The 24954-nt window shown below is 38.7% G+C and overlaps 2 long non-coding RNA genes across 14 annotated transcripts in view; one reads left to right on the top strand and one right to left on the bottom strand.

The window, feature by feature from the left end:
• The window catches only part of LOC146761417 (uncharacterized), a 93643-nt gene that overhangs the window by 29684 nt on the left and 39005 nt on the right, over nucleotides 1-24954 (bottom strand). The gene's annotated exons all lie outside the window — the stretch shown is intronic.
• LOC107311762 (uncharacterized) overlaps nucleotides 1-24954 on the top strand; it is a 99678-nt gene that overhangs the window by 44674 nt on the left and 30050 nt on the right. Inside the window, exon 7 of one of the 13 annotated variants that reach the window (XR_014944055.1) lies at nucleotides 16498-16631. The exons of 11 other annotated variants lie outside the window; for them this stretch is intronic. This is a non-coding gene — a long non-coding RNA (uncharacterized LOC107311762). Of the gene's footprint in view, nucleotides 1-1194; nucleotides 1274-16497; nucleotides 16632-24954 lie in introns of all 13 variants that reach the window. One more of the 13 variants, XR_004306659.2, reaches the window with a different exon arrangement.

Genomic DNA, 24954 nt, shown 5'->3' with positions numbered 1-24954 from the left:
AAGCCAAGCTATAGGTTCAGAATCCTCCATGAAGACTAAAGATTATTGTATCTGTTCCATTAATATGCAAGTGACATTCTGTATTACTTCAGAGTCCATTTCAAGAGTCTTCCTTATATGTTCAGCATCAGAATGTGAATTCAGTCTAGTTACTTCTAAGTGTAAATGTACTGACTGAATTAAGTGGGGCCATTTTACCACAAATGAAAGCTATAATTCGCAGTTTTTTTTTTCAATGTGAGAAGCAGTTAACTACTGGTTATTGTGCTGAGTACTGTAATGTTCTTTGCATGTGCTCTTGATTGCTATAAAGATGTTTCCAGCAGATACCATCCTACTTTAGTTATGACTATAATGAGTCATGTCAGGTGATACTGTGATACCACAAAAATTATCTTCTGATGGAAGTTTATTCATTTAAACTCCAGACTACTTTACACAGTTAAATAGACAGCTTTTTTAGGCATAATGAAAATTCTGTAAAAAGAGGAGTTTTATTCCAGAAGGAAACAGAGAAAAGAGCTTGACTAACCAGTTGATCAGAGATCAACATTACAATGGTAAAGGGCATTACAGAACCACAGGATCACAGAATCATACGGGTTGGAAGGGACTTCTGGAGATCATCTAATCCAACCCCATGCTAAAGTAAGCTCCCTACAGTAGGTAATTATCTCTATAAATGCTAAGCAGAGAATACTCCAAATAAGGAATTGTATAATCCATGGGAACCGTGTTAATTAAATTCATTTTTAACTGTTGTGCTCAGGATTTATCATGGTAATTCCAAAAGGAGGCAGACATGTCAAAGGGAGCAACAGGATGACAAAAACTGCAGAAACTCTTGTTAGCACAAGAAGTCTAAGTTCAACTCATTTTTGTTTATTTATGCCTGATGGTAGTTTGCTCACAGCCCATTAATACTGGGGATAGGTAAGATTTTTATCATGAAAATGTGTATAACAAAATCAAGTGGATGAGTATTAACTGAAATCTGACAAAAACTCAACCTCTCACTGTCTGCTTCCTATAGCACATCTGCATGTGAGTTCATGGGGTTAAATGGTTCAAGACTCTTCCTGGGCTGTGTTAAGAAAATAGAAATGGCTACAGTGGTTTGGAAGTCTTTTGATGAAATAGTTTGATGAGAAATAATGATTTACTGAAGCTGAAATCTTTTGCAAAACATCCCAGGTTTGAGAAATAGTAATTGAAGCATGGACAGGATTCCAGCAGAACAGGAACAGTGGTTTCCCTGACTAAGTTTGTTCTGGTAAGTTCAGGGTTCTTGGGACCATTCTCTGGCATTAAAGACAACTGGCATAAAAAAATCTCTTATCTGTATTATTAAGATCTATTACTCTCCACTGCAGGGTAGCTACAGGCTGTTTACCTGTCAGGAACATTATATAGGGCATGCTAGTTTCCAGACCATACACAGATTTGGGGGAGGGGGAAAGGCAGTTGTCTCTGGCAAATTTTTTTTCTTGGGGTTGCACTGCTTTTCTATGAACAATCATGTTTCAGTGCCCAGGAACAATTCCTGGCACAGTTTGGTTGATTAGAGCAGATGGCGGTTGAAATATTTCTGGAGATTTAAGCCACCAGGGTCTGTGGTTTCATGATTCCTCAAACAGTGAACAGATCTATGAGCTAGTTGCACTCCATAACAAAAGACTGTCGAGTCCAGCAGCAGCACCTCAGTGATGCAGACATAAGATAACTTTGGTTGACATCTGCCTGTAGTCATTGTGATTTATTTCAGTTCCTGAGCATTCTGAACCAGTTTCCAAAATGAGGAAGGATAAAATTATAGCCTTAAAATCATTGACGTCAAAAGTTTCATAGGTCGCCAAAAATCACAATTGTTGTAAACTCTTGTAAAATCAAATTAGTGATTTTACTGATGATGTTCAGAGTAAAAGATGTTTCAAATGAGATTCAAAAGGATCTGATGACCTGGATTACTTCCATTTTAGAGTGTCCAACCATAGGCACTTCTGATCTTGTTTTTCCAATGTCTTGATCTCCCAGAAACAAACTGACTCAGAATTATCAGTTTTCTTTTAAACTCTGAGGCAGAAGACATTAGTTTTTATGCTTTGTGGGATCTATGTTTTTCTCGTTGGTTTGCGCTGCAGTGACTTTGTACAGCTACATTCAACTGCAATAAATTAAAGAATGTTAGGAACTCCTAATTGGACTGTGTCTTATATACAAGATAGGATTATAATATGAAAGTCTGAGTGGTTGGCAGCTGAACACAGAAGTCCCAATGGGATGCATCACCTGTAGCCTAAGAAAAGAGATCATGCTCGATATTTGCAGCTTATGTGCTATCCCACACAGAACCAGCAAGATCATTTTTTTAACAAACAGTTTTATGTGCTACATCCTCATCATTGATCATTCTGTCAGAGACTGAAAAAAAAGTTCTTTGAACTTAGTTAGACTGGTTTCTCATTGCTAAATAGCATTTGCATTGTTTAATCATTTCAGCTCTTACAGCTAATGTGATAGAATGCTTTTACATAAGTATTATTATTATTTTTTTTTTTTCTCTCAGTATGGAGGAAGGAAAATTGGGCATGGAAAAATTTAAGGAAATTAAATTTTTACTACCTCAAACTGGGCGTAGAAAGCCATGAGTGTTATGTCTGAAAAATTACTAATATTAAAAATTCTCTTCAAATTCCATTGGGAGGGGTGCAAAAACACTTATTAAAGTGGGTAATCTCTCTGTAAAACAAACTGGTATCCAGTAATAGCTCCCCTTTCCTTCAGAACTGTGTGGGCTGCCTTCTCTTTTATGCACACTCACATAATACCCCTGCGGCAGTTACAGTGGTTGCTTACGCAGAAGAATAATACTAGGAAAGTATTTATGCATTTGTACTGTATTGAGTGTGATAAATGCTTTTCCCTTTCTGAAAAACAAAAAACTTGCATTGTCTGCTTTTGTTTTTCATCTCCTCCCATCTATTCTGTTTCTCTTAGCTGGAAATGAGAATAACGGCTGACTCTGTGTGGATGCCAGTAGTCTATAGAGAGTTTGAAGGCCACTACAATATTGTTGAAGCTCCTTTTTAAAAATAGCTCTGTCCCAGTTCATGTGAAAAGCTTTCATAGGATCATTGCTGTTGTAGGGAAGGACTAGACTTACTTTCTATCTCTGAGGGTTTTGTGGCCACATGGCCCACTGGACATACAACATCTTAGGACATCCGACATCTTTTGTTTCCAACCACAGAATAGGACCAGAAACATTTGTCTCAAGTGAAAGTTTGATATGAAAGATACAGTGATCTTTACTCAATGTAGCAAAACCAATATATGATTTCACATTGTAATAAAAACAGCAACATTAGCTCACTTGCCTCGGAAGCATTTGAACATGGGTCTCACAGACATGCAAATTCAGTCACTCTGTTATTTAAATGTCCTACACATGGTCTGAAATGTTTCAGTAGAAATCTGAGATCTTTTCTGTGGATAATTCTGTTGCTGTATCCTACTCAGAGAAACTCAGAACAAAATTGATCTAGGCAACACAGCAACTTAATCACAAGTTGTTGAAAACACTAGCAATGCAACATGAAACTCATAAGCTACTTTGTATTTAGTCACAGAAATTAAATTGCCAGAAAACATGGAAATTTGCAGATTGTTGGAGTTATAGGAAGAGAGTTATAACTAAGTCCTGTGAAGTTTCACTAACACTGAGTGATTAGAGGCCTAGTAAAAGCAATTTAATTTTTCTAGAGCTAAAGAATTCATGCTATTTTTTTCTCCTTGACAGTACTATTAAAAGACCTAAATACAATGTTCCTCAGATTAGCACATTTTTACATTCAACAGTGGTTTTTTTTCTTTTTTGTTTGTTTGTTTTTCTTCCCCCTCCCCCCCTCCAACACACCTTCCCCTCCCAGCCTTTATCATGTCTCAGCACAGATTTTCATTAGCAGATTGATTTGGTATGATTACTAATGTAAGGCACTGTAACCTACACTGTAACCTAACTGCATCTGGCTAAGCCATTTACAAGGCAGTAACTACACAAATTGGAGGAAGGGCCTAGCCCATAAGGTAATCAAGTTATTTTAAAAGTAATATGCCCCTTTTCCTTTCTATTAAAACCAGAAATGGGAAGACAAGTTGCTTTATGCCAGCTTCACCAATGAATAATAACTTTTTCATTTTATATTAAAAACTGTTTTTTAAATTTTTAGTTTCATAATAAAGAACACAGAGAAATATTCTCTACTTTATGAGCTGCACCAAAGTCATGTTGGCAAGTGAAGAAATAATAAAGTGAAATTGCTTCATATGTTTTTTATTATATAATAAGCTGCTGATGCAAAGGTTCAAGCCTGCACCACTCAATAGGCAGTCTACCAATCACAAAACTCAGAACTAGAAAGTTGTCATCTTTCCCCCCCCCCCCCCACTGGAAGTGGCTGAAGTGTAAGTGTTTAAGATGAAAACATGAAAACATGCCTGTTTATGGGTCTATCTATATGCATATCTATACGCACACAGTCCCAATGTTCATGCCACTGACAAAGATACTAAGTAGTATAAGTCACAGTATGGACCCCTAATGAGCATCACTTATCAATGTCCACTTGTACACTGAGCCATAAACTGTAATTCTTTGAGTCCTACTATTCAGCCAGTTCCTAATACACTGAGAGGTCTATCTGACAAAACCATATCTCTCCAACTTAGAGACAATAATCTGTGGGGAAGAGTCAAATTCTTCACACAAGTACAGGCAGATGACATCAAAATAAGGCTTTTCTGAAATTCTGTTTAATTTGGTTAATAGAAGTTTAATTTTTTTCTTTTTTTGAGTGATTTATTTAATTGAAATATTATGGTTCTAACAGTATCTTTTGCCAAAGGTTTCTACTGAAACTAGTCTATCATAAGGTAATGAAAGGAGACCTTCATACAGATGAATATCTTGCTTAAATGAAATGGGCAAGAAAAAAAAGACTCTTTTCAGTGTCTTTTTCATAGTGACACTTTTCATAGAAGGCTATGCATAAAATACAACAGTACTATGTAGAACAGAGCAGCACAGGCCAAGGTATGTAATTCATAGATAATTCATGGAAGAAGTGAACAGTGAGATGACAGTTTGCTGATGTTGGAGAGTTATTTCAGGTAGCTAGTAAAGCAGTCTGTGAAAAGATACAGGAGTCACATGATACAGACAAGTGGAGAAATAAATGGCAACAAAAAATCTGAAGTAGATAAGTATGAAATGATGAAAAAGTAATAGTCATAATTTTATTTATAGAGTGATAACTTTTGAGGTGACTATTTCCATTCAAGAATATTTTTGTTTCTTTCAAGCATTTTTCTCTCTATTCCCATTCCTGAAAAATGCTTGAGAGAAACAAAAATGCTAGTTCAGTTCTTATTTTTGGAGAGCAAGCAAGAACCATTATTCATTTAGTGTACAAATATAAATTGGTGTACCCCTCCTCTCAATCCCCCACCCCTCCCCCCTTCTCAAAACAGCGTGTGGAGCCCTGCTCCTACTCATTAAAGGGTGGTATTAATATAATAATATACTCATTAATATGGGTGGTATTACATACACTCAAAAGACTGTGATGGAAAAAGCTAGCAAGAATGATCAGATACACTGTGAAGTCTCTGCTGATAATTCTTTAAATTATTATTCTGTAAAGGATCGGTGTGTTTAAATATGAACCCTCTTTCTTGAATACATTTAGAATTGAGACATTCCTTTCATTGCACGTGAAATAATTTAAAGCTAATGAACATTCTGCCTTATTCACATGACATTAGATAGTCTGCCATAATACAGAGTTTTAATCATCAAAGTTCCTTCCAGAGTGCTTAGTTATGTCAATGCCCAGCTACAGATACAAACACTGCATCATAAAATCCAAACCAGACAATCACCGAATAGATATTCAGATACTTATCTCACTGATTGAGTGAGATTATCAAAGATTTTCCCTCTGTAAAGGGAAATAGTTAATAAGTATTTCTATTTGAAATGAAGTACCTTCACTTACTCTTTTTCTACAGACACTGTGTAACAATACATTTTTGCTTTCAGTGAAATACATGTCTACCCATATATTAACTTTCTGGAGTGATTTAGTCTCTTTGTATACCAAACTGAAAGTGTATACCCTCAGCATATTATATCACAGTTTGTTAGATGTAATGTATCATAAAATTTAGTAGCACTGACTCATATTCATGCCTTCAGTATGTGTTTCATTTTCCTTGGATGTAGAGATTTTTTAAGAGAAAAAAGAATCAACAGAACTTGAATGATAAGTTCAAAAATTCATATTTTGTTATATTTCCTTGTGATTTTTGATTGTATTAGAAAAAAAATCATTATTAGTCTCAGCTTCTTCTGTGTCAAAGGAAAAATGGACACATTTCTTGCTTGGAACCTCAGACAAGGACTAACATAAAAATATAAAATTAGAGAACTACCAGTTTATGTCATCGGATGTCAGTGTTTTAATAATGGTTGAAGCAATACTCATGTGGATTTTATATAAATCACTGAAATTTCCCTGGGCAGTTTGCACCCCTCTCTCCCTGAATAGGATGTCTATGTTTCAAGACATTGTGACTTTTTTTCTTAAGAAATCAGGTTTTTCCACCCGTGATGGGGGTGACTGAGGTATTGCACAGCAGCTGTTGAGCATCATATAAGCTTCCTCTTCTAGATTCAAAACCACAAAAGCCCAAATGTTAAAGAGATTTTGAGACCAGATTTGAAGGTTTCTTTTGGTTTTTCACTCTTCAATTCCTGTGTCTGATTGGGACTGGAAATTGAAGTGTTGAAAGACTGTATTTATGCATTATTTATTGAGCACTGACACTGAGCTCAGAGTTAAATAATCCAGTGAAATACCACAAAGAAGACTACCTTTACAGTATTTCAAGCTCGACCAGAAAGAGAAATTACTGGAAGTTTCACAAGAATACCCTGTTTTTGCAAGACTACCAGGCTAGTTTAGTAAATTAAATATCATCAGGCAGTCTGAAAATGTAATGAATGTTCAAATATTGGATTCTTAGCCAAATCAAAGTGAATCTCTGAATCGTAAGGTTTGATTTCTCTTCCCTCCTTTGGTGTGGGTAATATTCAGGTTAAGCCTGCCTTATTCAACATGGAGTTTCCATTTGATGCCTAGGTTATGTGCAGACTGCCCTTTGTGCAGACTTTTTATGGTTTCCTGATGGACTTCCAGACACCACTTTTAAATTACTTGCTGTGAAATTTAGCATCTTACAGATGTATACAAACCTGACTGATATCCATGTGAATGTAAACTGTTTCTTCAACAGATACCAGAAAGAATAACTACACTTTTCAGTTACATGAAAAAAAAAAAAAAAAGATAAGTATCATATGTCAGCAAGAATTATGACTGACACCTCCATCATCAGTGGCTTTTAAACCTGTGAGGTTTTTCTTCGTTTGCTTGGTTTTTTTCTTGTTGATTTTGCTTTAAGCTTTCTCCCACTTAATTTAAGTGTTGGTAGAGAATTATCACGGTATTTCAACTAAATTCAGTTTCATGCCCAAAGTTGTCTGAGTAGCTGCATTCACTTTTTTGTTTGTTTGTTTCATTATAAAAGAAATACTGTAAATATAAAGTGCATAAATAAATTCAAAAGTAATATTAAAACAAATAAAGACTTGTGCCTGTGAAATGTTATATGTTCCTCACATTTCCAGCCCTTGTGAAGTTCTGCTCTTGGATGGCTGTTTCACTACTGAATTTTTTCATGTTACTTCTCCTGTGGATCAGCTTTTCTGTGGTCCTTCAAAGCTGTCATCCATGTCACCCCTGTCATCCTTTCAGGAACTGCATACCTCGACATGTAACAAAAGCATGGTTAACTGCCTTAAAGATGGCATTATCTACATCTCTATTGGTACAGCTGGCTCACAAAGAGAGTAGCATATATGGCAGGATGTTATCCTGCTGTTAGCTTTGCCTCAATTTGCTTTATGACTTGGAAAAGATCTGTTGGTTTTGTGTGGCACAATTTCTTCATCAGTGAAGACTGTGTAAGTTTCCTAGCTCATGATATTTTGAAACCTATGTCTGTAAAGGGATCTAGGAAAGCTACATATTAATATTCTGTTTTATTATATGAACAGTTAAAAAATGTCACTAGTTAATCTGGTGTGGCAGCAACAAGTATTTAAACCTACTGAGAAAGAATCAGACTGATTTGAGAAAATTATATCCGGATTATATCCGGGTTTCTGACTTCAGAGACCAACTTCAGGGAAGGAGAAGAAAAAGTTTTAGAATCTAAATACTGTCTGTTTTATGATACTTGTGAAAATAAAGTCAAAGATTTAAAAATGTTTGAGCTGTAAATCTACTGATATGCCTCTAGCTTTAATGAAAGGGAAGCATGGGCCTAGCTGCATATATTCATCACATACTGCGCAGTAAAAATTTGCTTTTGCGTAAAATCAATATTTAGTGATCAAATTTCCCTCATTTCCCACTAGTAATGGCTGGAGTCATATGGTTCAGTTGTAAATCCACCAGCTGGAAGTAATGAGATGAGCTGTCCGTAGCAATATGAAAGTTACACATGCCTATTCAGAGTCATCCCATCTGTGAAGATCTGTGGAGGATAGTGGGGAATTCTGTACAGACACACAGTAAACTAGACTTCAGTGATACTGTAAGGAGCTATGGGGGCCTAATCTTTACATCTGACTATTAAATTAGGAAGGGCAAAGGCTACACAATACCAATGGTATTAGTCATGTCTGGCAGGGCATCCAATACCAGATGTCACTTTTCTGATCTTCATGCTAAGCCCTTACTGTTTTTGGCACGTCAGAAATTGCATCTGAATACAATTTAAGTTATAACAATGCAATCAGCATGTCTAACCATTTTTGCCTTTCTCCCTGCTATTTTGGGAGCTGGATGACTCTTTGTTCTTTAACCGAAAAGCGTTTCTTGTCCCTATTCTCTAGCCTCTTGAGGTAATATAAGGGGATGTTGGAGAGTAGTGGTGAGGAACAGTTGTTTTACAGGTGCTATCTGCTAGCATAGAAAATCTGATAGATAGAAAATCTATTAACAATAGAATAGCAACATTTGTTGGTAGAAGCTGTCTCACTTAAATGAGTGACTCACTGTTCGAAGGTTAACACCGTGCTGCATCATGTAATAGGAAATGTTTGTTTATTTATCAGGTGCACAAAAATGTACAGTCTTCACGATCAGAAAAAGGAGGAGCATAACCTGCTCTTCCAGTTTGTTATAAGATAAAGCCATCTCCCTTTATGCAGATACATATATATATATATATATATATATATATAAATGAAATTCTTTGAAAGGCACACAAATGCCTCAGGGCTATGGCCAAAAGTAAATAACTTGTCATATTATACCTTGCAAATGATAATATAAACCACAGGAAACTCAGAGAGGAGATGCACATACATTCCAAAGCTGGGAAGTTATTGAATGTTTTGGCTTAAGGAGCAGATAGTTTTGATTGGGGATATTTCCCTTGCTTCTATCAGTTAGATGAATGATTCTGCATGAGTGATATCCATTGCACTGTGTTTATCCTTTCCCACTTTTGTTCACCAATCATTATCATGTCTGCTCTTTTCCCAAAATGTTCTGTGTATAAATATGTTAAGTCTGACAAGGAATGCGTGGTAACACAGCTTCAATGCCCCCTGTGTTTGTGAATCTGGTTATTTTTGTGTCTCTCTGTAAACTCATATCCAGGCTCTTCTGTAGGAGCAGTTTTCACTCAGGTTCGATGCAGAATACTTTCCACTAGGGGAGCTGGTAGCCTGGGTTTCAGCAGTGGTACCAGGAGCTGCATTTTGCTTTTTCTTGATATTTTTCCTGTTGCATTTAGACTTGTTGCACTGTATTCCTTCCTTCCTTCCTTCCTTCCTTCCTTCCTTCCTTCCTTCCTTCCTTCCTTCCTTCCTTCCTTCCTTCCTTCCTTCCTTCCTTCCTTCCTTCCTTCCTTCCTTCCTTCCTTCCTTCCTTCCTTCCTTCCTTCCTTCCTTCCTTCCTTCCTTCCTTCCTTCCTTCCTTCCTTCCTTCCTTCCTTCCTTCCTTCCTTCCTTCCTTCCTTCCTTCCTTCCTTCCTTCCTTCCTTCCTTCCTTCCTTCCTTCCTTCCTTCCTTCCTTCCTTCCTTCCTTCCTTCCTTCCTTCCTTCCTTCCTTCCTTCCTTCCTTCCTTCCCTCCTTCCTTCCTTCCTTCCTTCCCTCCTTCCCTCCTTCCCTCCTTCCCTCCTTCCTTCCTTCCCTCCTTCCCTCCTTCCCTCCTTCCCTCCTTCCCTCCTTCCCTCCTTCCCTCCTTCCCTCCTTCCCTCCTTCCCTCCTTCCCTCCTTCCTTCCCTCCTTCCCTCCTTCCCTCCTTCCCTCCTTCCCTCCTTCCCTCCTTCCCTCCTTCCTTCCTTCCCTCCTTCCCTCCTTCCTTCCTTCCTTCCTTCCTTCCTTCCTTCCTTCCTTCCTTCCTTCCTTCCTTCCTTCCTTCCTTCCTTCCTTCCTTCCTTCCTTCCTTCCTTCCTTCCTTCCTTCCTTCCTTCCTTCCTTCCTTCCTTCCTTCCTTCCTTCCTTCCGTCCTTCCGTCCTTCCTTCCGTCCTTTCCTTCCATCCTTTCCTTCCATCCTTTCCTCCATCCTTCTCCCTTCTCTTCTTCCTTCCTTTCCTCCTTCATTCCAAGGTTTCAACTAATCATTGCAAGGGAGATCATTTTTGAAACTTTTTGCACTTTTGAAAGGCACTTCAACCTCTCCAGCCTCTTAATTATCCCCTGTATGCGCTATCCCCTCTAAGCTAGGGAGGTTTCAGTGGAACAGTGCTCCAAGCTTCTGCTGCCATTACACAGCCTGAATCTTAGTGTAGTTTTGTTGTTGCTTTTCACTGGAACAGTTAGCACAACACGATCTTGAAATTAGCTGGAATGCATGGCATTTTCTGCCACACAAGTTGATAATAATAATTATAATGAAATATTTACTTGAGTATTCCCCATTGCTCTTTTTTGTTTTTAACTTGTCTACTTAGCACTGCAAGTTTGTGGAGTTGGAGCTGGCATAGGGTGATTATCATATATAAAGAGTCTAGACAATTGAGAGTCTGGCCTGTTATCCTTATCCTCTATTCATATAACACACTAAAGTTTCTATCTCTGCCCTGTCATACAATTCAAAGGCTGCAAACCTGCTTGTAAAATAAGCATCATGCTGAAAATTTACCTAAGTTCTTTTCTCAAGTGTCTGCAGTAATCACATCTGAAAGGAAGCGAGTTCTTCAATGAAACAAAATGGTGTACTTTTTAAAGGGAACAGTGGATGCTGATAAATTGACTTGCAGTACAGTCAGACAAGGAAAACAATCATATGACTGGATTGGGTCTGAACTAGAAAGCCCAGGGATGCCTGTATCTGGCATTTTGACTCAGAGCCCTCCTGAATGTAGTAAAACAGCAAGCCATAACCATCTGAAAGTATTGCAAAAATATCCTGAAGTGAACAAATTTCAAACATGACAGTCTACCTGTTTTTAAGATTAAAGAAATAAATTAATTCTCACAGTCCTGAGAATTAGAAGCCAGGATAGATTTCTTCTGGTGTGCTCTGCAATTTTCAGCCCCTTTCCCTAAAGCGGTAGGATTATGTAACCCAATAAATTGGTCTCATTACAGAGCCACTGACAGACAGACATATAGGTTGCTGCCAACAGGCATGTGTGCTGAAGTGAGCATGGTGAAGCAGTGGTGGAATTTAGTAGTGGGTGCAGCACTCAAACCATCTGACTGGAGGAGGTCATGCCCATTGCATAAAGAAGGGGTAGATAAGAATGTCAATAACATGGAGGTTGACATCCATCAATCAACTTTTTCATTAGAGCCAGAATGAGCAATATGGGTTCTTGGAAGGAAGAGAGAACTAGTGATCCCTCAACTCACAGGTGGTAATTCTAACCTTTCACATTTTCAGAAGCAGGAAGGGTGAATATATTTTTTAATAAATTACTCATAATCACATACAGAGATCTACATGATATCCTACTTTCACACATATATTTCTCCTTCAGAATAATAATCTGGTTAAAATAAAATATTTCATTATTATTTTAAAAAGCAGAAAAAAATGTATCTTACCAGGAAGCATTTTTTTTTAAGTCTGTAATCGAGTAAATAATTTTCTGTAATAAAATGTAGAGAACTATTTTTCTACATTTCTATTTCATTCTAGAGAATGGAAGAGTGGTAGAAAAAGAAATATGCCAGAAGGTAACGTAGCTAAACAAAGACTCGTGACATTTTTACTCATCCTGACTATGAATTAGATCATTAATTAAATTACAGGCTTCAGACTCCGAACTATGAAAGACTCCAGTCCACTTATTCAGAAACACGTCAGAACATATAGGGGAGGATTCTGCATTTCCCTCTGAAACTACGCTTACCTTGTATTCTACCCTTCAGAGGCAGAATATAGCCCACATTTTTAAAGGTGAAGAACAGCACAAAAACATTTTGGAAATGTCTTTAGGCTCTCCAAAGAAGAACAAGAAAACACAACTTAGAGAGCAGAAAGTTTGCAGTTATTTGTGTCACACTACACAGGGAAGAACAGGCATGAGATCAGGACCCTTCATGCTGTAAGGTAGCCTGCCTATAGACTTGCAAGTTTTCTTACATACCTACAGGAATGTGAGTGAGATCTCTTATCTTGGCAGGCCAATAAATGTCTATTTCTTCATCATACAGCAACTGCTTCCAGAGGGTGGATGAAAGCACAGATACTGAAGTATCATCTGAAACTTTATCCCAGAGCCTGTATCATTGAATCATAGAATCATAGAGAAGCCTAGGTTGAAAAGGGCCATAATGATAATCTAGTTTCAATCCCATCATAGGTAGGGTTGCCAACCACTAGACCAGATGGCTCAAAGCCATATCCAGCCTGGCCTTCAATGCCTCCAGGGACAGGGCATGCTCAAGCTCCTTGGGCAACCTGTTCCAGTGTGTCACCACCCTCTGAGTGAAAAACTTCCTTCTAATATCTAACCTAAACCTCCCCTGCCTCAGTTTAAAACCATTCCACCTTGTCCTATCTATTCACAGTGGGTTTTAAGCCTCCGTTTGTTTCTCTTCCTTGATTATTCACTTAGCCTAGAGTAGCCTTCAGTACTTAGAGGGAAGAGTGATAAACACAAGGTCTGGTAAACTGGTTCATACTGGCTACAGCATTCTACACTAAACTTTGGAGTCAGATGATAAGAAGTCGCTGCATTGATTTTGTTCTGTAATTCTGCAGTCATTGCTCACACAAAACATTCACCCATTTCAGCCTTCTCCTTCACAAAAAGATGTTTTTTGGCTCTGCCTGCAAATTGACTCCCTAAGCCCCAAAGCAGCCAGAGAAGGCTGTAGCCTGTAGGATGAGGAGGATATTTTTCGGTCTCTGCTCACACAATAGCCACGTTTTGGAAATTGCAATGGATTCAGTAAGGAAAAACATTAATGATAAAAAGGCCACTTCAACTTGGAGAAAAGTTTCTTGTGTATCATTATTATCTCAGTGCTCGTTTCAGAGTTTGTACAATAGATTAGGTTCACCTTTCTACCTCCAAAAGCATCAACAATCAATCAGTTTAGAATTGAGAAAGAGCTAACAGAGTCTTTATTTTTGTAGATCATTAAAATTGACCTAAGGGATCAATTTTCTGCGCTTTTTCTCAGTATCCTTCTGATTCCAGCCATTAAGTATGAGATACGCACAGTTGCATGGGGAAAAAATGAACACAACTCTCCTCCTGCTTATTCATATAGGCTGTGTTAAAGCTGAACAGGGATAAATTAGAGGAATGCTTGCCTGACTTTCTCACGGCAGCTTTAACTCAAGCACACAGGAAACTAAATTCATTTCTTGGTGAAAGGTACCTCAAATGAAACCTGAAGTGTCTGTATTAAATTGCATTGTAGCCCTGCAAAGATCAGAAGGTCAAATTCAAATTTGGTACAAGCAGTGGTAATGAAGTTGCCCATACATGAGCTGTCCTCTATCTAAACTCAGGTACGCAGTTAATCAGAGGTATAATCTTATTTATATCAATGCTGTTGAACTATATTTTTCTCTAGTAGCTAAACCAAACTGAAGTACTGGAAAATAACCTGGCCATCCAAATGCAAATGCATATATAAGAAATATTATGTCACTTCTGTTGAAATGTACATTTGTGTGCCTTATAAAGGCAATAGTTTTATACTGACATTTTTCATTGGTAAAGGAGCAATGGGAGAAAATGTGTTAGCTAGTTTTCCAAATGGGTAAGAAGTATTTCTTAGCTGTGCATATTTCCATACAGTAGAGTCCATATGAGATTAGATCTGTCTGCACATGGCAGTTTGCAAAGTATATTTGTTTAAACAAACCTCAAATTAATAAATCACACTCTGCACACTGAATGCTCTAACATTACTGAACCCTGAAATGATCTGTAGGCTCAGCCATTTGGATGAATGTAGCAGTCATGACTCAGATCTGATGACATATTGCTGGGCTCTGATGTAATTTGTCATGCAAGAAGCTTCTGTAGCAGAATGCTGTGCTTAGGCTGGCACCGTGACTTGTAAACATTTTCAAGTCTCAATTATGTATTTCTGATGAAAGAAGCATGAAATACTACCTCTGTCAAAAAGCTATTTTTCCCTTTATTTGTTAAAAAGAAAAAGGTTCTGGCAAACATATTTGAAAACTATCTGGAATATTTCTATGTGAATTCCCGCATTTCTGAGTCGTCATCAAAATCAGTAAGTTTGGCTCGAACACACATATGTGGATGGGCACTGCACTGCCTTTCGGGAAGAGAAAGAAAAAAAGGGGAGAGAAGAGGAAGAGGTAAAAGAAGAGGGCAGGAAATAAAAAAAGAATACAACTGCAAACATTTCCTGCAGACATGTGTTTTCTAATCCGCTTAATCCACAGTAACCCTTCCTCCCCTCAGCAACATTTGCGAGCTCTAGTTCCTACTGAAAATTGATCCTATACATGTCTCAGCTGGGCATGTGAACCATGCCAAATCCTTATTGAATGTTTTAAGCCCGGAGAAGTATACCTTGCCATTAACCGCAGAAATTCAGACCACACTTTTACACTAAGCAATGTGGAAAATGTGTTGGAATGAACAGGAAAGCATACCTATATGGTACACCTTTTGCACAGTCACACATCTTTCACAGTATGGAATACACTGCTGTTTCAGGAACCACTTAATTCCTGAAGCAACATTTTAATGTTACACTTCAAGTATTACAATATATTGCAGTGCATTGAACATAGCAGTCATAACTCTTTTGTTAATACTGTTTTCCTAACCGCTGAATACCAGCTGTGTCTACCCTGAAAAATTCTCATTAGCTTGGTAGGAACATAAGTGAAAAAACACTGGGTGTCCAAGATCTAAAAAAACCCCAATCTTGGTAATAGCACAGTCCTTTAATTATGCTGGATCAATAGCCTCTCTCAGGCCGCTAATACCTAACAAAAGCTTCTAACATCCATGATATTGCAGGTGACAACATGAAGCAGTCATGCAGAGATTCTTACTGCCTTAATAACACCAGATATGTAGTTTCTCATGCTTCCAGACACTTGTCTGGTTTCCTGTTCTGCTTCTACCTATCATGACTTCATGTCAAAATCTTTAAAGCCAGTGAGCAAATCCAGTGGTCTCTAAATCCTAGTTAACATGTTTTAGGAGTGGTGTAAGTAGATCTAGATGTAAGCTGTAGTATGTGGTTTTTCTTCATCTCTTGTCCTTATTTATTTAAAGTACAGCTAGAGCTCATCTGTGTAACTTGTCAAGCATCCTACAAAATGAAATAGCAGTGACACACCAAGGGATAGGAAAACACTCTTATTCACAGGCGGAAAACAAACTAAAATTGATCTTGAAGGGAGATAAAACATCTGAAAAGATTGTGTTTGTTTTTTTGTTTTTTTGTTTGTTTGTTTGTTTTGTATTGGTTGTTGTTGTTTTTGATATAAGAGAATTTGCACTTTACATATAAGAATATAAAATTATTATTTTGAATTTGCTGCTTTTTGAAAGTAGTCATGTTTTCTGTGGAAACTGCTGCAGAACAGCAAATCTTACTGGCTCAGTTGGGCAGCTCTAAGCCATTCTCATAGACATTATATTACTGTCAATAACTGGCCTGCTACTCATCTCCTGGGAAGTGATAAGTTTGCCCATTTCTTCATTTATCAAGAGAACAAAACTTTTACCTAAATTCCTGTCATATACTCTTTAAAATTCAATCTCTTCTGTTAATTAGTTATTAGTTATTAGTAATCATATCTAATGCTTTTGGAGATGGAGTGGAACAAGATTGACCTGCTAGGTGAGAAAAGATCAAAGCAATTCTTTAACAAATTATTATGGTAATATGTGTTAGTCTTGTAGCTCATCTCCAGGGGAGCTTTCAACAGAAGCAGTGAGAACCTGGGAAAACCCACATGAAGGATAAGCATACACTTGGAGAAAGAAAGTATGCCAAGTTCACGGGGTAGTCTGGCAAGGAGACTGGAGGTGAGTGTCATGAGGGAAAATTAAAAGTCATACTGTGTAGTAAAGGTAAGAAGTGATCTGGGTGTGCTTTACAACCTTCAAGAGATGAGAGCACCACTGGATCTCCACATTCCTCTTAAACCCTGCAAAAACGTCTAATAACCCTTGGATTTTTTGAATCTTAGCCAAAAGGGCAGCCATTGCTGGAGACCTTATCAACATTAGAGACACAAATGTCAGAGATGGATAGTAGTCCTTTTCCTGCCCTCTCCATGACTGTTATCTCTACTTCACATGCTGGCACTTGATACAGTCTAGCTGTAAATGATCAAAGATGCTGGTTATGCCATTTCCCTTGGAAGGCCATCTGCTGCCAATTAAAGATGCTTTTCATGGAGGACAAATTTCTCTTGGAGCAATCAGCTACATGTGAGGGAGCACTATCTCCTGGGGAGATGCAGCATGTGCCCACCTGCTTCTGTAGTGCTACTCTATGAGTTGGAGAATGCAGAGAATATAGATGACTGCCCTGGAGATCCCTGAGAACACCTTTCCCTGGAGCAAGTACCAAAAAAAGGCCCAGATGTGGCTATCAAGACAGGGATTTTGTGGAGACGGAGTTTGCATTGTCTTAAACCCATGTTGTATAGATTCTTGACCAAGGACCACAGTGAAGCAGTCAATAAAAGCTACATGTAATCCCTCATTTACAACCCAGCTGCCTTCTGCAAGGAAGAACCAGTTTATTTTGCAGTACGGCCTCCATTTGTGGGCAAGGATCCGCTTCTCTTGGTGCTACTCTGTGTGTTATTGCAGGGTCTGTAGAAGTCCCTTGGGATCACTCCCTTAGTGATAAAGCTGTTTCTTATGGTTCCCAGGGGGGAGGGAGGGTGATGCTGTTTGCTGCTTTAGAAGGATGGTGCTAATGCTGATGACAGCAACAGATCCGTGAGGTCTATAGGGGCTGGCTGGCTGCCGAGCCCTCAATCTGCCTGGCCCTGCAGTCCTAGCAGCTGGCTGGCTGACAGTTCCACGGGTGGGCTGCCACTCCTTGCATTGGCAGGGCTCCTCTGCCAGGATGAGAGCTGCCTGCAGTGAACAGCTCGTTATTAGTGCTCTACTTTTTGCAGCAATTAAGTCAAGAACCATGGCACCTGTTCATCTCACCTCCCTCGTGGGAATTAACATGCCGTATGGGAAAGAGATTTGCGTCTGTTAAAGGCAAAAAGCAGTGAGGTTCTTCAGGGAGCAGGAAACTTGATGAATTTACAAGATTTTTGAGAACTGCTTTCACCCTGGGGGTGGTGAGAATGTCCTAGATAATCTGATTTTAAGTAGATGTTCGCTCTCTGTTAGTTTTCTCCACGGCTAAGGAATACTTATGCCTCAGTGAAAACCACTAAAGAGACCCTGACAACACCTCAAATCTGTTTGATAATGAGAATATAACTGTCTCAGTTCAGATGAACAATGTTTAATCTGTACTTCTTCTATGTACAAAAGCTTTGAAATAGACCTTGGTTTTGCCTGGGGATTTGTTATGTGTATCTACTTAAGCATTGAACCTGAAAAAAAGGAGTAATTGTTCATCTTGCAAAGGATTACCTCATTCTGTCTAAACAACCTGACAGGACAAAACAAACCAATCTTTTAAAGAGATGTATTTTTTTCTATGAAGATGTGGATATTCAGATGGCATGTAGATGCTGTTGGTTCCAATTAAAATCAGTATCTGTCCTGATTTGCGGCTGTTGTCTGTGTGACAGCAAGGGGGCTAAATAAGGGGACCCATCTGCTCAGCTTTCCCAAAGGGGCTCCAAACTAGTGAATGACCTGCAGTGTTTATTATTAAGTTTTCAAAGGGAAACTTGTTTTGATCTAATTGAAGGAATAATATGAGAGAGGTTATTTCTGGTCAGTTCCCTGCTGTTTTCACTCCAGAGAATATATTCCAGGTGTTAGCTAGGCAATGCTATGATACAGTATTGACTTTCCCTTGTGTTTAGGCATGCTAGTGCCAGTGGGCCAATAAACTGTAGTTATGAATGTAAAGCTGATCCTTTCAGAGAAACTTTTTGCTAACTATTTAGTAAGCCAGATGGTTAATGACTGCATTCATTTTCAAAAGCACCATTCCCCAGGAACAAAGTACTGTTATTTTTCAACACCTTAGTTCTTGTTTTTCATCTAATTTATTTCTCCTCTTTTCTGTCATACTCGTAGAAAAAGATTGATTGTGAGAGAATGTCATTTTCCATTAACTCTCACGGAAATGTAAGTTGCTAACTGTTTTCCCCTTTTCTGTGACAACAAATCTCATCAGACTAAACAATAGGGAAAATGTGGATCTACAAGTTACATGTTTTATGTGGTATGGGGTATAGGATAGACGATCTTTACTGTATGATGCTGCAAATTAGCATGTCTTGTCATCCTTTTACTATAAATACTGGACACTGTGTGCATCTTTAGACAAGAGAAAAGAAAAAGCCAAGCATATACAGGGTGATGACTCAGTCTAAGTCTGGGAAGATAAATGGCTACAGGCTCTGACTTCATTTCTTCAGGCATGGTCAACCAGGTAGGATAGTAATGTACTGAGGAAAGCAATCTCAGACAACAGATTGTTTTGTGTTAAATTAAGGGCTGTGAGGATCAAGAATTCTCCATTTAATTGCTGGACTGAACAATTGGAAGAAAGATACTGAGTTTAGGTGGAGCTGAATTAGAAATAAACTCTTAGAACTTTTCGAAAAACCTCCTTTGTAGTCAATATGAAATGTTTTTGTCAACCTTGTTTTCTTTTAAAATTCTACGCGAAGAATTTTAAAAAGTTAAAGATAAAATGGATATTTCAAAAATATCTTCTTTTGATTTTACAAAATTCCTTCAGTCTCCCCTTTTTAAAATGTCTTTATTTATTTGCTTATTTTTTGGTGTATCTTAGATGGATGTGATTTGATTTGACAATTGTGTTTGAGCACTGAATTAAATTCAATACACTGGTAACGCACTGTAAAAAAAAAATTCTCTGAATAAGAAATCTCATAGAAAGTAAATTGTCAGAGAAATTATATGAACAATAGAATAAGAGATTGTTTTTGTTGAAAATATTAAATGTTCCACCTTCAGATGTATAAATTCAGTCATCTGTAATGTATTCATGGATTTAGATACATTTGTCTGTATGTCTCTGCCTCTGTCTTCACAGCCAGGACACTCTCCACAAACAGAATGCCCTGCTTCATTCCCTTCTTTACTTGCTTGCCTTTGAACTCAGCTACCCTCTCTCCTCTCCAAATAAAAAGTGCAGAAAGCAGTAGGTTACACACAGCTAAAGAAAGAAAATGTTCTTAATTTCTGCTAGTGATGCTTCTTCTTATAAAAAGCAACTGGACCCACGTTCAAACATTCCATGTATAAGGTCATCCTGGGCAACAGCAATAACCCATGAGCTGTTGGGTAAAACAGAGATGTTGCCTCCTTCCTCTCCAGTGGGGTGGCAAATCTTGTTTTTTGTTCCCTTTGCTTTTAACTTCACTTCAAACTAATCTTCTCCCTCCTTTTTTTTTTTATTATTTTTTTTTTTTTAAAGTTTGGTTGCCAAGCTGAAAAAATTTGTTATTCCCACAAACCAAATTAAGCCACTAAATGTAATCCATTAAATTGTTCTAGTTCTTTCATACAGGGTGGGTAAAATATTCCCTGGCTTTCAAGCAGCTTGTTTTATTGCACCAGGCCAGTTGCACTGCACCAAAAAGTCTTTACTAATCAACAGAAAAATCTCTAATTCTCTGTTGTGTTGGTGTGAGGAGATGGGGAGAAGCTGTGATCCGAGGCCAGCCATTGTTTCAGAGCAGAATGCTTAGGTGATTGACAGTTGCAAATTAATGGGAACGATTTTGAGAAAGGGCTTGTCACATGAGGGCCTGACCATCCTGGATGTGCTGTCTGTGCTTTAACTTTTTAATTCCATCTGGAGTTTAGACAAAGAGGCCTGGATGAATCCTGCTCTCTGTCCATTTGGCTGTCATCATTTTGATTAACCTGACTCTTCATCAGGAGCAAAAAGTAGCTGGCTTCAGTCCACACAGACATCAGGAAAATAGCTGCCGTAATGACCCAATGATCTCCACAAAAGAGATCCTGGGGCTAATCTGCTTTTTCTCTTATGTCTAATTAAAAGCTTTTCTTCCTGTTTACATTAACAATTTTTACAATATTTTGATTAAATAGTTCTTTTTGGAGCTGTGGATAAGTCAGAACAAATTTTTTTTACAGAACAGGTGTTATGCAGAGAGGAAGAAAAGCAGAAAGGAAGAAGTTAGAGGCAAAATCTAGTGTGTAAAGGAAAGAATGGTTTCCACAAATTAACTACAAGTAGGAACTACACAGGATTAGGAACTTCTGCTTGCCACTTTATGACCCCAAAAAGATTGCTTCCTGCCCATTCCATAGCATCTAGAACATGACTTACTTTATTACAAATTACTTTCATTTAAAAATGTAAAAAAAATTGCAATATTTCTATATTTGGATAGCAGTCATTTTAAATACTTTTATGTGGTGTTTTTTGGTTTGTTTGTGGGTGGGGTTTTTTTGCTTATTTTTTTGTTTTTTAATGTTTTCCTGCAGTTCTAAGTACACAGCTCAGACTGAAGTGTTTTCTCTGAAACCTAATCCACCACAGACACGTCCTTGCTGGAAATGCTGGTGTATTCTTCTTGTTAACTAGCTAGAAATTGGGTGCTGTACACCACTCATGCTCCACACAAATTACCAGAAAAAAGTGTGGGTAGTCCCTTGTGTCATTCATGTCCCCTTACAATTCATTGCATGACCTCCAGGCGACTGTACTTAAAATGCATGGCTAGCTTGTGTTTCTTCTTTCCAAAGATTTGTCAAGAGTGCAACAATGCGTAGAGCATAAACTCTCCCAGCTACTGTTAGTAAGTGATTGCACCTATTCCATGCCTTGGAGCTGTCTGGTGAATATAAATCTGTAGTGAAGGAGAGGAAATTCGTCTTTGGCCCAGGACACTGAGGGAGTCCTCCTAATCTGTCATTCTACATGAAAAATGCTTTTGTCTTCTTATACCATCAGCCACACTGCCTAGCTGCCCTGTACTTTCATAGGCCCACCAAGCCCTGCTTCCCAGACTCAATGACTGTGACAAGAACCAAGGCCACCTAGGATCTGCTCCAGGCCTGCAGCCAGCTGTAATACAATGCTCACACACCGAAACATATCAGCCAGAAAAGAACTGGAAAAGGTAGAGGTCCTCCTAGCGGAATGCTGATCAGATGTCCCCACTCTGCTTGTTGCTTTCAGTCCAGGAGACAAAAGTTCTGCTGCTAGGGAAGCACTTTTTATGTGTCCTTCCTTATTTCTTTTCCTTTTCTCTCCCATTTTCATAATTTCTCACTCCCCCTTCAGCACCCATAGCTCTAGATTTAATGCTGAAGAGTCCTTTTCTGAGCCTAATTACACAGAAGCAAAATGAAATGCCTCTGGTCTGTTTTGGACAACTTGGACTCATTGTGTGGATCATGCAAGTCGAATTTGGCTTGGAGAAAGAAAGAAGAGTAAAGAGCATGATCACTTAAGGTCATGGTCATAAAAAGCCATAGCTCTTCTGCTACAGATTTGTCAAGTTTTTGGCTCTTTTGCACAAATTTCAGTGGAGCAAAAATACAACCTATTTTTAGTTAGTCGGGCAGTAAGTGATATGTCACAGTGGAAGGCTATGGGCAGTATTCAGCTGAGCTGAAGCACTGATGACTTTGGGATGGTGTCTCTATTGAGAGACAAGTGCTGCTTGTTCTGACAGACCAGCTATACAACTGAGAGGAAGAGGGGGTCATTGACATTTTATTCTTACTTATTTCTGAATAGAAAAGACACCAGCAGGGATGATATGTAGTGGCTTTCAACAGGCTGCTCTTGCAGATAAAGTGCTTATACCTGGCAGAGAGAGTTGAAGTTAGGTTTCCAGTTCTTTGCAATGAACAACATAATCCCCGCTTCTGTTTTTCCCTTTAAGTGGTATGTTTATTACTTTGTGAAAGATACAGTGGAATAAGTAGTAGAAGAACCTTTAAATAGCTGAAAATCTGAACATCGGTCTTGGATGACAATCCAAAAATCACTTTATTTATATTCCCCTGCATTACTCAGATTTGTTAATGACTGATACGCGTTTTAACAGTCAAACACATTCTGAGGGTTCTGGCTGTTGTATAGTCCAGGCTGATGACCACAGGGTCCTCATTAATGATAGGTGGACTGGCTGGGCTGCAGTTAGTGTCGGCTTGTTCAAAGGTGGTAATGCTTGGTAAGTATAACATCACCTCCAACCTGAGCCTTCATACAAGATTTGTTGTGAGCAGTGGGGCATGTAAAGGAGATGTTTGTTGATATTCTTAAGTACATCTGTGCTCCGTGACAGAAGGAGCACAGATTTCAGTAGTTCAAAGCCACAGTGAAAAGTGACTGCAAGGAATAAATATTTGGACCACAAAATGAAAATTACTATGAAGCAGAGATGTTCCACCTAGGCATGGAGCTGATCCAAGCCACAGTTCCAGACATTTCAGAAGTGCAAGGAAAGTTCAGCATTAGTTCTCTCTTCCGTGGGTAGCTTTTGTGCCTCAATAACGTGGTATACCAGAACTTTGGAATCAAACATCCATTCAGACTTAAAAGTATTCAGGTCTGGGTACTGAGAGACTCCCACCCAGTCCCCTCACTGCATGCTCTTTCACTGCCAGCAAAATGCCTGCCTCGAAATCCCACTGATGAACACTTCTGATGTTTGCAAGCCTTCATTTCCATCTCCTAGCTTTAACACATCGGTACAGACATAATCTTGACATGTACTTTGGTGAAGTTAACTAAGCAATGCCACTTAATAAAAGACCCATAAAGGTACAATCTTGTGCTCGAAGGAGATTTTATTTATGGAGACACAGAGAGCGGTGTGTGTGTGTGAGTATGTACTCTGTAAAAAGTCCATTAGCCAAGGTGTAAGTGAAATGAATCTGACCTCTGTGTCATTAACATGCTGTCTGCAAAGGTGCCACTTCAGAGCATTCCTGACCTCACCCCAAACCCTCAGTGACAGCTGAAAGTGAGAACAGGGTTAGAGGATGATTTTTTTTAAAGTGAATCAAGCAGTGTTTTGTCTGTGGAGTATAGGAAGAAAAAAAAAAAAAAAAAACAGGAAAAAAAAAGTAACTCAGGCTCATGATAAATCTTGGTCTTTTTCCAAGTCTTACTGAAAGCTCTGGCCAAAAAGTAAGAAACAGTATCTGAAATGTTAGTGAAGGAAGGCGGCTGTGCCAGCACTTGTCCAGCAACATCTGAGAGAAGAGAGAATTTTATATGTGATTGCCTTAGACTTGTTGCCATTATCAATTAAGCTTAGAAACTTCTTTTGATATGCTCAGCCATCCTGTGTGCTTGCCAAAAAGGCAAAGCTTCTCCACAGCTGAGGCCCTGAAGATCACCAAATTATTCAGAGGAGGAGAAGTGAAAAAATGTAGCCAGCGAGGTGATACTGAACGTGCTGCACTTCTCCTAAAGAAAAGCCACCTTGGCTGGGGGCCCAGAGCTGGCACTTGGCGCACATCGCGTGCCGCTTATCACTTGTCAATCTTCACGCCTCCTGCACGTGCAACAGTGCCTAGTAATGAGCCAACTCTGCTGCACCCTCATCTGTGGCAGAGGGCATGCTACTCCTGGTACTGAAGATGTGCAAAACAGTTCTGTTATGAGTGACGTCTCATTTGCATGCCAAGAGGTTTGACATACTGGATAACTATATCATGGAAGAAGCAACACCAGCTTCAAACATGGCTTTTGCTCTGTGGCTTTGTTCATGTGAGCATTCCTGTGCTTTGAGGTCTGTAGACAACTCACATATAGCTCCGCTGTGTACTTAGGGTGAGAGTTGAGCCACACATCCATAGGCATCTCTTTGCTTCATATTCTGCTTGTAACCTCAGTTCTCCATCTCTTCCTATGATTCAGTACTCTGTGCGGTCTTTTAGCAAAGGTGCTTGTGAGGAGCCCAGAGCACACTCTGCTGCCACTTTCAGTCCAAAACCTGGTGAAGAAGGCTGGTTCCTTTACTCATAGGTAACATTTGTTCATACTGTTGGGAATAAAAATACGATCTGCTGAGGGGTGAACTCCTTAGAATCTCTCCCAGTCCAGCTAACTTTATTTCACAGCAGTGAAGATGGGCCACTGCGGACTTACTTAAATTAAATAGAAATAAAAGTTAATACAGCTTCCAAAATATTCACAAATATTATCCCATGGGGTTTAACCCACATCCTA

Source organism: Coturnix japonica, chromosome 3 (genome assembly GCF_054131305.1).
Source record: "Coturnix japonica strain WE chromosome 3, WE-NBRP24, whole genome shotgun sequence".
NCBI classification, from domain to species: domain Eukaryota; kingdom Metazoa; phylum Chordata; class Aves; order Galliformes; family Phasianidae; genus Coturnix; species Coturnix japonica.
This window is presented reverse-complemented; position numbering and strand designations above follow the sequence as displayed.